Raw genomic sequence first — 16,047 nt, 5'->3', positions numbered from 1 at the left:
GGACTCTCAACCACTGCGCCACCAGGGAAGCCCCTTGATTAGATCTTCAAGGGAGGGAGTGCACAGAAAAAAGACAGAAGTTTGATATCAGATTATTTAAGAGCACCTAATTAATGGGTGAGAGGAAGAATAGCTAAATAAGAGATAGGCAAAGATTTCTCAGAGAGGTCAGGGGAGAATGGAGGGGATGTAGTGTCGCAAAAGCCAGCAGAAGTGAAGGTATGGGTGCATGTGATAGTGTTGAGAAATCAGGTTATTGAAAAGCAGGTTATTGGTGAGCCAGAAAATGTTAGCAGTAAAAACAGATGCTACAATGGAAAAAGGTTAAGAAATGCATCGGGAACTAGTGGCATGAATGTCAGTTACCCTTTGAAGAAACTTGGCACTGTAAGAAAAGACAGGAAAAAAGGGCAGTTAACTTAAGAACAAAGGAAAATCCATTGCCATTTAGGATATATAAAACTGACTTTTTTTTTTTGGCATAGGAGGAACTGGGTACAGAAAAATTGACAATCACCTTCTTTTTTGCTACTTCCACGTTCTTTACATAGTTCCCCATCGTCCAAATCACACCACAGTATAATTAGGTCTATGTTTCTGTCTCCCCTTCTTGACTGAACTCCTTGAGTGTCTCTTTCTCCTTTGAAGACCTAGCACCTGACACATAGGAGACATTCAAGGGTTTGTAGAGCTTGAAGTGATAATTCAAGACAGTAGAAGATAATTGAAGGAGAATATGGTCCTGAAGGAAGTAGGCGAGTTTAAGGTGGAGGAGAAAAAGCTTTGAAAACAAAGCACAAAGACACTTCTGCCTTTGAGGCAAGGGATGAAAACTGGACCTGTGAAGTAGAGGCACATTGGGGTGTAGAGAGACGGAAAGCCAAGGAAATCCTGTCAGATGTACTAGATCTGGTTAAGAAGGAGGTCAGTGCAGGAAGGAATACATTTGCCAGAGGGTTAGAGAAGATGGGATAGGGAATTGTTCAGAGCCAAGCTAGAAGTGCTAACTTCGTAATACTTACCTCAGTTGTTCCCAACCCTGGATGCATATTAGAATCAACTGGGAAACATTTTAAAAAATAATAGTTTATGGGGGACTTCCCTGGTGGTCCAGTGGTTAAGACTCTGTTCTGCAGACCTACTAGAAAACGGACTTGAGGATATGGGGAGGGGGAAGGGTGAGCTGTGACAAAGCGAGAGAGAGGCATGGACATATATACACTACCAAACGTAAGGTAGATAGCTAGTGGAAAGCAGCTGCATAGCACAGGGAGATCAGCTCGGTGCTCTGTGACCACCTGGAGGGGTGGGATAGGGAGAGTGGGAGGGAGGGAGATGCAAAAGGGAAGAGATATGTGAACATATGTATATGTATAACTGATTCACTTTGTTATAAAGCAGAAACTAACACACCATTGTAAAGCAATTATATCCCAATAAAGATGTTAAAACAAAAATAAATAAATGAGAAAAATAAAGACTCTGTGCTGCCAATGCAGAGGGCATGAGTTCGATCCCTGGTCGGGGAACTAAGATCCCGCACACCACACGGCGCAGCCGAAAAATAAATAAATAAAAATTTAAACATAATTTATGTTCTTACTTACAGAAATTTTGATTTAAGAGATCTGGAATGAGACCCTGGATTTGTCATTTTTAAGACACCCATGTATTGCTAATGTGAAATAAGAATTTCTGACTTTGGTACTTAAACAGAAAGTGCTGAGCGTCAATTATTCGTGCTGTCTGGATTTCAAAGAGGGAAAAAATGACAGTAGACAGGTAACATCATGTCTATAAAGACAGTGAAGGATAATTCTATATATTACAGTTCACTGACTCTCATCTCTGCTCTAACTACTTTGAAAGAAATTATCTATTATGGTGCTGGTTTTTCTCTACAGGCTCACTTCACTTTGTAAAGTGGTATGTTTTGTTTGTTTGTTTGTTTGTTTGTTTTGCGGTACACAGGCCTCTCACTGTTGTGGCCTCTCCCGTTGTGGAGCACAGGCTCCAGATGAGCAGGCTCTGGACTCCGGTCGCGCAGGCTCAGCGGCCATGGCTCATGGGCCCAGCCACTCCGCGGCACGTGGGATCTTCCCGGACCGGGGCACTAATCTGTATCCCCTGCATCGGCAGGCGGACTCTCAACCACTACGCCACCAGGGAAGCCTGACGGCATCTCTGTGTCTCTCTCTCTCCTTGAGAGAGGTTGGAGCCCCTCTGCTAGCCTGAATGCAGTTTGTTATTTTATGCAACTTAAAATGCAAAACATCATATGTTCCTGTTGAGTAGCAGATAGCTCAGAGAGAACAATGGAAAGAGCTTGGTTTATTATTGTATTTTTACTATCATCACTGACACAAATAAGATCACTTCACATAGTCCTGCTGGATAAAGCTCTAATTCACGTCATCAGTGAATGGAAATGAGCCTGTATTTACTGATTAGAAGAGACTGAATGTAGTGTTAAGGATAATGTATCTGTGGCCAAAAAAAAAAAGGGAAACACTCTAAATAAAACACCAATCTCTACTTAGCTCTGACATAATGGCAGAAGTCAGTCCACTATAAATAGAAACTTCCAACATGTTTAAGGAAATTTTTATTTCTCTTTTATTTTGTTTCAATTGCATACTTAACAAGCAATAAAAAAATTTTTGATACAATCCAATTGTTAGTATTCTTTGAAAACTAATTATTGATACAAAGCAAATTTCTTTCATCCACATTTAGTGGGAAGAATAATTTTTAGCTTCCTATTACATGTCAGACACTGAGCTAAATGTATAATTTCATCTAATCCTTATAATATCACAAGATAACAGCTATTATTACTCCTATTTTACAGAAGAGGAAATTAAGTTGCAGGAAAGAAAAACTTGCCCATGATCACAGAGCCTGTGAATGATAAAATCAGGGTTGAACCCAAATCTTTCAGCAAGCCCAAGTACTTACCCATGATGCTTTCAGAAATTAAGGCTGAAAGCAAATTACTATGTGCAAGTCTCGATTATTCTAGGATGTGGTTCTTTCTCTGGACAGTCTTGCTGAGAAAGAGTTTTGGATATTCTTTTGTACAGAGCAAGAGAATGCTAATACTATGTGGAGTTTTGTTGTTGTTGACTTTTGAAAAAATTTTTTTAAAGTATGCATTCCAGCCCACTTGCATAACAAGCTATTTGTAGTAATTATGAGAAAAAAGGTTAAAGAAGTAGTCAATACAAGTATATTGAAGGACAAAGGTTACATGAAACTACATAAAGTGCCTCTAGTGTTTAGATTTATGTTACTCTATTGCCATCTTCTGGTTTTGTTCTAAAATGCATTTCATAAATGTTAATCTGGTTGTGCAGATAGGTGAGAAATATTTTTATAGCATTATGTATCACAGAATATGAATTCTGAAGGTTGCAACAGACAGCATAACTTTAGACTAAGCTCTTCATTTTTATTTCCTAGTTTACTTATTTGTTAAAGCATTTATGAATTAAAGAAATATTAACGAATCTGGGACTCTGTGATAGGGATGGCCAAGATATGGTTCATTCCATCAGGGAAAACTAGAGCCTTAATGAAAGTAAAAGACTTATTCAAAGTCACCCAGATGTTCCACAGACATATGGTAGCCAGAGTTTAACATCACAAGATAAATGTATACATGTTATGTGAAGCACTTCAGTACTCTTTGAATAGTCACATAAAAGCAATACATGAAAACAACATCTTGCCCTTGTCTACACCCTTCCACTCTTATAGCCACCATTCTTCCCTTTGAACTTAATGCCCAGCACTACTGAAACAACATAGCTGCACACAAGCTGGAGAACACTGTCCATTATCACACTTAAAACATACTGAAAACTATGGCTATAATGCCATCTAATATACTTGAATGTATATATAGAGTAACAAGACAAATCTGAAATCAAAACTTTTAATGCCTTAGAGTTAGCATATGTATACTATAGAAGAGGAAGTAAATTAATAACCCACTAAATACAGTCCTACTTTGTTAGATATGTAGAGTGGGTTTCTTTTCAATTACTTACAAATATTCAAATATTAGGACATTTCATATAAAAATTCTAATTTTTAACAATGTTTGAAAAATTGGAAGATCTGCAATGGGGTGTATGTTACTGCATGGTAACAAGGAGCTAGGCTTGAGTAGAGGCTGTCCCATTTGGATAGGAATGGATTCCCAGTTTGCCTCAGTCGCTACCATATCTCCCCATATAATCCATTTTATATATAAAATTATTCTCTCTTCAATATAATATTAAGACATACAAATATATGTAATAATAGTTCATCCTTTTAACTCTAGCATTGTATTCTACTGTAGGACTATGACAGAATATTTATATACTCTTACATTATTTATCCTTTAAAATGTTACATTATTTATTCATTATTTTATAATAATGAACATTTAGGATACTTCTAATTTTTCTACTATTATACAGAATTCTGCAATAAACATTCTTGTAGAAGTCTCTTTATAGGCATAAGTGATTTTTCTCTAGGGTAGTGATCTCCAACGTTAGTGTGCCATCAGAATTACGTGGAGGGCTGGTTAAAAAAATGTTGATGGGGCCCACCCACAGGGTTTCTGCTAAGAGATGGGGACTGATAATTTCCATTTCTAACAGTTCCTGCAGTCACACTGAAGCTGCTGGTCACTTTGAGCACCTCTCCTTTACAATCTATACTAAGGAGTGGAATTGCTTCAAGATAAATGTATTTTATTTATTTATTTTTCTTACTAGTTATCCATTTTATACATATTAGTGTATATATGTCAATCCCAATCGCCCAATTCATCCCACCACCACCCCACCACCACCACTTTCCCCCTTGGAGTCCATAGGTTTGTTCTCTACATCTGTGTCTCAATTTCTGCCCGCAAACCGGTTCATCTGTACCATTTTTCTAGGTTCCACATACATGTGTTAATGTACGATAATTGTTCTTCTCTTTCCGACTTACTTTACTCTGTGTGATAGTCTCTAGATCCATCCACGTCTCTACAAATGCCCCAATTTCGTTCTTTTTTATGGCTGAGTAATATTCCATTGTATATATGGACCACATCTTCTTTATCCATTCGTCTGTCAATGGGCATTTAGGTTGCTTCCATGTCCTGGCTATTGTAAATAGTGCTGCAATGAACATTGGGGTGCATGTGTCTTTTTGAATTATAGTTTTCTCTGGGTATATGCCCAGTAGTGGCATTGCTGGGTCATATGGTAATTCTATTTTTAGTTTTTTAAGGAACCTCCATACTGTTCTCCATAGTGGCTGTATCGATTTACATTCCCACCAACAGTGCAAGAGGGTTCCCTGTTCTCCTCACCCTGTCCAGCATTTGTTGTTTGTAGATTTTCTGATGATGCCCATTCTAACTGGTGTGAGGTGATACCTTATTGTAGTTTTGATTTGCATTTCTCTAATAATTTGTGATGTTGAGCAGCTTTTCATGTGCTTCTTGGCCATCTGTATGTCTTCTTTGGAGAAATGTCTGTTTAGGTGTTCTGCCCATCTTTGGATTGGGTTGATTGTTTTTTAATACTGAGCTGCATGAGCTGTTTATATATTTTGGAAATTAATCCTTTGTCCGTTGATTCATTTGCAAATATTTTCTCCCATTCTGAGGGTTGTCTTTTCGTCATTTGTAGTTTCCTTTGCTGTGCAAAAGCTTTTAAGTTTCATTAGGTCCCATTTGTTTATTTTTGTTTTTATTTCCATTACTCTAGGAGATGAACGAAAAAAATATCTTGCTGTGATTTATGTCAAAGAGTGTTTTTCCTATGTTTTCCTCTAAGAGTTTTATAGTGTCTGGGCTTACATTTAGATCTCTAATCGATTTTGAGTTTATTTTTGTTTATGGTGTTAGGGAGTGTTCTAATTTCATTCCTTTCCATGTAGCTGTCCAGTTTTCCCAGCACCACTTATTGAAGAGACTGTCTTTTCTCCATTGTATATCCTTGCCTCCTTCATCACAGATTAGTTGACCATAGGTGCGGGGGTTTATCTCTGGGCTTTCTATCCTGTACTACTGATCTATATTTCTGTTTCTGTGCCAGTACCATATTGTCTTGATTATTGTAACTTTGTAGTATAGTCTGAAGTCAGGGAGCCTGATTGCTCCAGCTACGTTTTTTTCCTTCAAGACCACTTCGGCTATTCGGGGTCTTTTCTGTCTCCATACAAATTTTAAGATATTTTGTTCTAGTTCTATAAAAAATGCCATTGGTAATTTGATAGGGATTGCATTGAATCTGTAGATTGCTTTGGGTTGTATAGTCATTTTCACAATATTGATTCTTCCAACCCAGAACATGGTATATCTCTCCATCTGTTTGTATCAAGTTTAATTTCTTTCATCAGTGTCTTATAGTTTTCTGCATACAGGTCTTTTGTCTCCCTAGGTAGGTTTATTCCTAGGTATTTTATTCTTTTTGTTGCAATGGTATATGGGAGTGTTTCCTTTACTTCTCTTTCAGATTTTTCATCATTAGTGTATAGGAATGCAAGAGATTTCTGTGCATTAATTTTCTATCCTGCTACTTTACCAACTTCATTGATTAGCACTAGTAGTTTTTGGTGACTTATTTAGGATTCTCTATGTATAGTATCATGTCATCTGCAAACAGTGACAGTTTTACTACTTCTTTTATAATTTGTATTTATTTTATTTCTTTCTCTTCTCTGATTCCCATGGCTAGGACTTCCAAAACTATGTTGAATAAAAGTGGTGAGAGTGGACATCCTTGTCTTGTTCCTGATCTTACAGGAAATGCTTTCAATTTTTCACCATTGAGAATGACGTTTGCTGTGTGTTTGTCATATATAGCCTTTATTACGTTGAGGTAGGTTCCCTTTAGGCCCACTTTCTGGAGAGTTTTTATCATAAATTCTGTTGAATTTTGTCATAAGGTTTTTCTGAATCTATTGAGATGATCATATGGTTTTTATTCTTCAGTTTATTAATATGGTGTATCACATTGATTAATTTGCATATATTGAAGAATCCTTTCATCCCTGGGATAAATCCCACTTGATCATGGTGTATGATCCTTTTAATGTATCGTTGGATTCTGTTTGCTAGTATTTGGTTGAGGATTTTTGCATCTATATTCATCAGTGATATTGGTCTGTAATTTTCTTTTTTTGTAGTATCTTTGTCTGGTATTGGTATCAGGGTGATGGTGGCCTCATAGAATGAGTTTGGGAGTGTATCTTCCTCCACAATTTCTTGGAAGGGTGTTAGCTCTTCTCTAAATGTTGGATAGAATTCATCTGTGAAGCCATCTGGTCCTGGACTTTTGTTTGTTGGAAGAATTTTATTCACAGTTTCAAATTCATTACTTGTGATTGGTCTATTCATATTTTCTATTTCTTCCTGGTTCAGGCTTGGAAAGTTATACCTTTCTAAGAATTTGTCCATTTCTTCCAGGTTGTCCATTTTATTGGCATACAGTTACTTGTAGTAATCTCTTAGGATGCTTTGTACTTCTGCGGTGTCTGTTGTAACTTCTCCTTTTTCATTTCTAATTTTATTGATTTGAGTCCTCTCCCTCTTTTTCTTGATGAGTCTGGCTAATGGTTTATCAATTTTGTTTATATTCTCAAAGAACCAGCTTTTAGTTTTATTGATCTTTGCTATGGTTTCCTTTATTTCTACTTCATTTATTTTTGCTCTGGTCTTTGTGATTTTTTTCTTCAACTAACTTTTGGTTTAATTTGTTCTTCTTTCTCTAGTTTTTTTAGGTGTAAGGTTAGATTTTTTATTTGAGATGTTTGTTGTTTCTCAAGGTAGGATTTTATTGCTATAAACTTCCCTCTTAGAAATGCTTTTGCTGCATCCCAAAGGTTTTGGATCGTCGTGTTTTCATTGTCATTTGTCTCTTGGTATTTTTTGATTTCCTCTTTGATTTCTTCAGTGAACTCTTGGATTTAGTAACTTATTGTTTAGCCTTCGTGTGTTTGTGGTTTTTACAGGGTTTTTTTTCCCTGTAATTGATTTCTAATCTCATACCGTTGTGGTCAGAAAAGATGCTTGATATGATTTCAATTTTCTTAAATTTTCTGAGGCTTGATTTGTGACCCAAGGTATGATCTATCCTGGAGAATGTTTCATGAGCACTTGAGAAGAAAGTGTATTCTGTTGTTTTTGGATGGAATGTCCTATAAATATCAATTAAATCTGTCTGGTCTTTTGTGTCTTTTAAAGCTTGTGTTTCCTTATTAATTTTCTGTTTGGATGATCTGTGCATTGGTGTAAGTGAGGTGTTAATGTCCCCCACTATTATTGTTACTGTCAATTTCCTCTTTTACAGCTGTTAGCAGTTGCCTTATGTATTGAGGTGCTCCTATGTTGGGTGCATATATATTTATAATTGTTATATCTTTTTCTTGGAATGATCCCTTGATCATTATGTAGTGTCCTTCCCTGTCTCTTGTAACATTCTTTATTTTAAAGTCTATTGTATCTGATATGAGTATTGCTACTCCAGCTTTCTTTTGATTTCCATTTGCATGGAGTAAGTTTTTCCATCCCCTCAATTTCAGTCTGTATATGTCCCTAGGTCTGAAGTGGGTATCCTGTAGACAGCATGTATATGGGTCTTCTTTTTGTATCCATTCAGCGAGCCTCTGTCTTTTGGTTGGAGCATTTAATCCATTCATGTTTAAGGTAATTATTGATATGTATGTTCCTATTACCATTTTCTTAGTTGTTTGGGGTTTGTTTTTGTAGGTCCTTTTCTTCTCTTGTGTTTCGCACTTAGAGAAGTTCCTTTAGCATTTGTTGTAGAGCTGGTTTGTTGGTGCTGAATTTTCTTAGCTTTTGCTTGTCTGTAAAGCTGTTGATTTCTCCATCAAATCTGAATGAGATCCTTGCTGGGTAGAGTAATCTGGGTTGTAGTTTCTTCCCTTTCATCACTTTAAGTATATCATGCCACTCCCTTCTGGCTTGTAGAGTTTCTGCTGAGAAATCAGCTGTTAAGCTTATGGGAGTTCCCTTGTATGGTATTTGTCATTTTTCCCTTGCTGCTTTCATTAATTTTTCTTTGTCTTTAATTTTTGCCAATATGATTACCATGTGTCTCTGCGTGTTTCTCCTTGGGTTTATCATGTATGGAACTTGCTGCACTTCCGGGACTTGAGTGGCTGTTTCCTTTCCCATGTTAGGGAAGTTTTCAACTATAACTCTTCACATATTTTCTCTGGTCCTTTCTCTCTCTCTTCTCCTTCTGGGACCCCTATAATGCGAATGTTTTTGCATTTAATGTTGTCCCAGAGGTCTGTTAGGCTGTCTTCATTTCTTTTCATTCCTTTTTCTTTAGTCTGTTCTGCGGCAGTGAATTCCACCATTCTGTCTTTCAGGTCACTTATCTGTTCTTCTGCCTCAGTTATTCTGCTATTGATTCCTTCTAGTGTAGTTTTCATTTCAGTTACTGTATTGTTCATCTCTGTTTGTTTGTTCTTTAATTCTTCTAGATGTTTGTTCTTTAATTCTTCTGGGGTTTTGTTAAACATTTCTTGCATCTTCTCGATCTTAGCCTCCATTCTTTTTCCGAGGTCCTGGATGATTTTCACTATCATTATTCTACATTGTTTTTCTGGAAGGTTGCCTATCTCCACTTCATTTAGTTGTTTTTCTGGGGTTTTATCTTGTTCCTTCGTTGGGTACAAAGCCCTCTGCCTTTTCATCTTGTATATCTTTCTGTGAATGTGGTTTCTCTTCCACAAGCGGCAGGATTGTACCCAAGATAAATGTATTTTAAACTTCAGTATTGCCACTTTGCACTTCCAAAGACAGTGTAACAATTGAAATCTCACTATCAATTTTTGTAAATTATCTTTGTTCGGCATTTGGAATTGTCCTATTTATAATACTTGCCAATTTGTAGGGTTTTAAATATTATCACATTACAGTTTTCATTAGTAATTTTCTCATTACCGAAGAGTTTGATCATTTTTTAATGTATTTATTGGTCATTTGGTCTTCTCTCTCCTATAAATTTCCTATTCATACCATTGTCTATTTTGGGGAGGGTTGTTTGACATTTTCTTAGTGATTTGGGGGAATATTTTTAATATTTTGGATAATAATCCAATATGTCTTTTAATACATAGACTATTTCATTTTTAACTTAATAAAATTTATCAATCCTTTCCTTTAAGTGTTTTTTAAAATGTTTTAAGAGAATCTACTTTGAGACCATAAAGATATTCTTCTCATCTCTTCTAAATATTTTATAGCTTTTATGTACACCTGAAATTGATTTGGGAATGGTATGAGCTAAGAATTTATTTTACTTTTCCATATAGATAAGGAGTTGTCTCAGCACCACTTATGGAACAATTCAGCCATTTTCACACAAGTTTTAATGCCATGTCTGTCATATATTAAGTTTCCATAAATAGGGATATGTTTTGAATCTATATAAGTTGTTCTATTGGCCAATTGATTGATCTCCTCATTAATAATTCACTTTCTTAATTTTTTTAACATTTTTATTCAAATTTTTATTCAAAAATACAAATTTTTACTTATTTTTTATTTCTTTATTTTTTAACATCTTTATTGTAGTATAATTGCTTTACAGTGCTGTGTAAGTCTCTGCTTTATAACAAAATGAATCAGTTATACATATATCCCCATATCTCTTCCCTCTTGTGTCTCCCTTCCTCCCAGCCTCCCTATCCCACCCCTCTAGGTGGTCACAAAACACAGAGCTGCTCTCCCTGTGCTATGCAGCTGCTTCCCACTAGCTATTTCACATTTCATAGTGTACATATGTCCATGCCACTCTCTCAGTTTGTCCCAGCTTACCCTACCACCTCCGCATATCCTCAAGTCCATTCTCTAGTAGGGCTGCATCTTTACTCCTGGTTGCCCTCAGGTTCTCTATGACCATTTTTTTTCTCTTAGATTCCATATATATGTGTTAGCACATGGTATTTGTTTTTCTCTTTCTAACTTACTTTACTCTGTATGACAGACTCTAGGTCCATCCACCTTACTACAAATAACTCAATTTCTTTTCTTTTTATGGCTGAGTAATTTTCCATTGTATATATGTGCCACATCTTCTTTATCCATTCATCTCTTGATGGACACTTAGGTTGCTTCCATGTCCTGGCTATTGTAAATAGAGCTGCAATGAACATCGTGGTACATGACTCTTTTTGAATTATGGTTTTCTTAGGGTATATGCCCAGTAGTGGGATTGCTGGGTCATATGGTAGTCCTAATTTTAGTTCTTTAAGAAACCTCCATACTGTTCTCCATAGTGGCTGTATCAATTTACATTCCCACCAACAGTGCAAGAGGGTTTCCTTTTCTCCACACCCTCTCCAGCATTTATTGTTTGTAGATTTTTTAATGATGGCCATTTTGACTGGTGAGAGATGATATCTCATTGTAGTTTTGATGTGCATTCCTCTAATGATTAATGATGTTGAGCATTCTTTCATGTGTTTGTTGGCAATCTGTATATCTTCTTTGGGGAAATGTCTATTTAGGTCTTCTGCCCATTTTTGGATTGGGTTGTTTGTTTCTTTGATATTGAGCTGCATGAGCTGCTTGTAAATTTTGGAGATTAATCCTGTGTCAGTGGCTTCATTTGCAAATATTTTCTCCCATTCTGAGGGTTGTCTTTTCATCTTGTTTATGGTTTCCTTTACTGTGCAAAAGCTTTTAAGTTTCATTAGGTTCCATTTGTTTATTTTTGTTTTTATTTCCATTTCTCTAGGAGGTGGGTCCAAAAGGATCTTGCTGTGATTTATGTCATAGAGTATTCTGCCTATGTTTTCCTCTAAGAGTTTTATAGTGTCTGGTCTTACATTTAGGTCTTTAATCCATTGTGAGTTGATTTTTGTGTATGGTGTTAGGGAGTGTTCTAGTTTCATTTTTTTACATGTAGCTGTCCAGTTTCCCAGCACCATTTATTGAAGAGACTGTCTTTTCTCCACTGTATATTCTTCCCTCCTTTATCAAAAATAAGGTGACCATATGTGCATGCGTTTATCTCTGGGCTTTCTATCTTGTTCCATTGATCTATATTTCTGTTTTTGTGCCAGTACCATACTGTCTTGATTACTGTAGCTTTGTATTATAGACTGAAGTCAGGGAGCCTGATTCCTCCAGCTCCATTTTTCTTTCTCAAGATTGCTTTGGCTATTTGGGGTCTTTTGTGTTTCCATACAAATTGTGACTTTTTTGTTGTAGTTCTGTGAAAAATGCCAGTGGTAGTTTGATAGGGATTGCATTGAATCTGTAGATTGTTTTGGGTAGTAGAGTCATTTTCACAATGTGGATTCTTCCAATCCAAGAACATGGTATAGCTCTCAAACTATTTGTATCATCTTTAATTTCTTTCATCAGTGTCTTATAATTTTCTGCATACAGGTCTTTTGTGTCCTTAAGTAGGTTTATTCCTAGGTATTTTATTCTTTTTGTTGCAATGGTAAATGGGAGTGTTTCCTTAATTTCTCTTTCCGATTTTTCATCATTAGTGTATAGGAATGCCAGAGATTTCTGTGCATTAATTTTGTATCCTGCTACTTACCAAATTCATTGATTAGCTCTAGTAGTTTTCTGGTAGCATCTTTAGGATTCTCTATGTATAGTATCATGTCATCTGCAAACAGTGACAGCTTTACTTCTTCTTTCCCGATTTGGATTCCTTTTATTTCTTTTCTTCTCTGATTGCTGTGGCTAAAACTTCCAAAACTATGTTGAATAAGAGTGGTGAGAGTGGGCAACCTTGTCTTGTTCCTGATCTTAGTGGAAATGATTTCAGTTTTTCACCATTGAGGATGATGTTGGCTGTGGGTTTGTCATATATGGCCATTATTGTACTGAGGAAAGTTCGCTCTATGCCTACTTTCTGTAAGTTTTTTATCATAAGTGGGTGTTGAATTTTGTCGAAAGCTTTTTCTGCATCTATTGAGATGATCATATGGTTTTTCTCCTTCAATTTGTTAATATGGTGTATCACATTGATTGATATGAGTATATTGAAGAATCCTAGCATTCCTGGAATAAACCCCACTTGATCATGGTGTATGATCCTTTTAATGTGCTGTTGGATTCTGTTTGCCAGTATTTTGTTGAGGATTTTTGCATCTATGTTCATCAGTGATATTGGCCTGTAGTTTTCTTTCTTTGTGACATCTTTGTCTGGTTTAGGTATCAGGGTGATGGTGGCCTTGTAGAATGAGTTTGGGAATCTTCCTCCCCCTGTTATATTTTGGAAGAGTTTGAGAAGTATAGCTGTTAGCTCCTCTCTAAATGTTTGATAGAATTCACCTGTGAAGCCATCTCGTTGTGGGCTTTTGTTTGTTGGAAGATTTTAAATCATAGTTTCAATTTCATTACTTGTGATTGGTCTGTTCATATTTTCTATTTCCTCCTGGGTCAGCCTTGGAAGGTTGTGCATTTCTAAGAATTTGTCCATTTCTTCCAGGTTGTCCATTTTATTGGCATATAGTTGCTTGTAGTAATCTCTCATGATCCTTTGTATTTCTTCAGTGTCAGTTGTTACATCTCCTTTTTTCATTTCTAATTCTATTGATTTGAGTCTTCCTTTTTTTCTTGATGAGTCTGCCTAATGGTTTATCAATTTTCTTTATCTTCTCAAAGAGCCAGCTTTTAGTTTTATTGATGTTTGCTATCATTTCATTTCTTTTTCATTTATTTTTGATCTGATCTTTATGATTTCTTTCCTTCTGCTAACTTTGGCGTTTTTTTGTTCTTTGTCTAATTGCTTTTAGTGTAAGGTAAGTTTGTTTATTTGAGATGTTTCTTGTTTCTTAAGGTAGGATTGTATTGCTATAAACTTCCCTCTTAGAACTCCTTTTGCTGCATTCCATAAATTTTGGGTCGTAGTGATTTCATTGTCATTTTTTTCTAGGTATTTTTAAATTTCCTCTTTGATTTCTTCAGTGATTTCTTGGTTATTAAGTAGTGTATTGTTTAGCCTCCATGTGTTTGTATTTTTTACAGTTTTTTTCCTGTAATTGATCTCTAGTCTCATAGCATAGTGGTCAGAAAAGATACTTGATACAATTTCAATTTTCTTAAATTTACCAATGCTGGATTTGTGACCCAAGATATGATATATTCTGAAGAATGTTCCATGAGGACTTGAGAAGGAAATGTATTCTGTGGTTTTGGGATGGAATGTCCCTTAAATATCAATTAGGTCCAACTTGTTTAATGTCTCATTTAAAGCTTGTGTTTGCCTATTTATTTTCATTTTGGGTCATCTGTCCATTGGTGAAAGTGGGGTATTAAAGTCCCCTACTATGATTGTGTTACTGTCGATTTCCCCTTTTATGGCTGTCAGTATTTGCCTTATGTATTTAGGTGCTCCTATGTTGGGTGCATAAATATTTACAATTGCTATATCTTCTTGGATCGATCCCTTGATCATTATGTAGTATCCTTCTATGTCTCTTGTAATAGTCTTTGTTTTAAAGTCAATTTTTTCTGATTTGAGAATTGCTACTCCAGCTTTCTTTTGATTTCCATTTGCATGGAATATCTTTCTTCATCCCCTCACTTTTAGTCTGTATGTGTCCCTAGGTCTGAAGTGGTTATCTTGTGGACAGCATATATACAGGTCTTATTTCTGTGTCCATTCAGTCAGTCTATGTGTTTTGGTTGGAGCATTCAATCCATTTACATTTAAGGTAATTATCAATATGTATGTTCCTATTACCATTTTCTTAATTGTTTTGGGTTTGTTTTTTTAGGTCTTTTCCTTCTCTTGTGTTTCCTGCCTAGAGTAGTTCCTTTAGCATTTGTTAAAAAGCTGGTTTGGTGGTGCTGAATTCTCTTAGCTTTTGCTTCTCTGTAAAGGTTTTAATTTCTCCGTCAAATCTGAATGAGATCCTTGCTGGGCAGAGTAATCTTGTTTGTAGGTTTTTCTCCTTCATCACTTTAAATATGTCCTGCCACTCCCTTCTGGCTTGGAGAGTTTCTGCTGAAAGTTCAGTTGCTAACCTTATGGGGATTCCCTTGTATATTATTTGTTGTTTTTCCCTTGTTGCTTTTAAATTTTTTTCTCTGTATGTAATTTTTGATAATTTGATTAATATGTCTTGGCATGTTTCTCCTTGGATTTATCCTGTATGGGACTCTCTGTGCATCCTGGACTTGATTAACTATTTCCTTTCCCATTATAGGAAATTTTTCAACTATAATCTCTTCAAATATTTTCTCAGTCCCTTTCTTTTTCTCTTCTTCTTCTGGGACCCCTATAATTCAAATATTGGTGCATTTAATGTTGTCCCAGAGGTCTCTGAGACTGTCCTCAATTCTTTTCTTTTTTTTTTTTTTTTTCTTTATTCTGCTCTGCAGTAGTTATTTCCACTATTTTATTTTCCAGGTCACTTATCTGTTCTTCTGCCTCAGTTATTCTGCTATTGATCCCTTCTAGAGAATTTTTAATTTCATTTATTTTGTTGTTCATCACTGTTTGTTTGCTCCTTAGTTCTTCTGTGACCTTGTTAAACGTTTCTTGTATTTTCTCCATTATAGTTCCAAGATTCTGGATCATCTTTAGCATCATTATTCTGAATTCTTTTTCAGGTAGACTTCCTATTTCCTCTTCATTTGTTAGGTCTGGTAGGTTTTTACCTTGTTCCTTCATTTGCTGTGTGTTTCTCTGTCTTCTCATTTTGCTTAACTTACTGTTTTTGGTGTTTGCTTTTCGCAGGCTGCAGGTTTGTAGTTCCCTCTGTTTTTGGTGTCTGTCCCCAGTGTCTAAGGTTGTTTCAGTGGGTTGAGTAGGTTTCCTGGGGGAGGGGACTAGTGCCTGTGTTCTGGTGGATGGGGCTGAATCTTTTCTTTCTGGTGGGGAGGTCCCCATCTAGTAGTGTGTTTTGGGGTGTTTATGGCCTTATTATGATTTTAGGTAGCCTCTCTGCTAATGGGTAGGGTTGTGTTCCTGTCTTGCTAGTTGTTCGGCATAGGGTGTCCAGCACTGGAGCTTGCTGGTCATTGAGTGGAGCTGGGTCTTGGTG

This window comes from Phocoena phocoena, chromosome 7 (genome assembly GCF_963924675.1).
Source record: "Phocoena phocoena chromosome 7, mPhoPho1.1, whole genome shotgun sequence".
Taxonomy (NCBI): domain Eukaryota; kingdom Metazoa; phylum Chordata; class Mammalia; order Artiodactyla; family Phocoenidae; genus Phocoena; species Phocoena phocoena.
The sequence above is the reverse complement of the archived record's forward strand: the minus strand, read 5'-3'. Positions refer to the sequence as shown.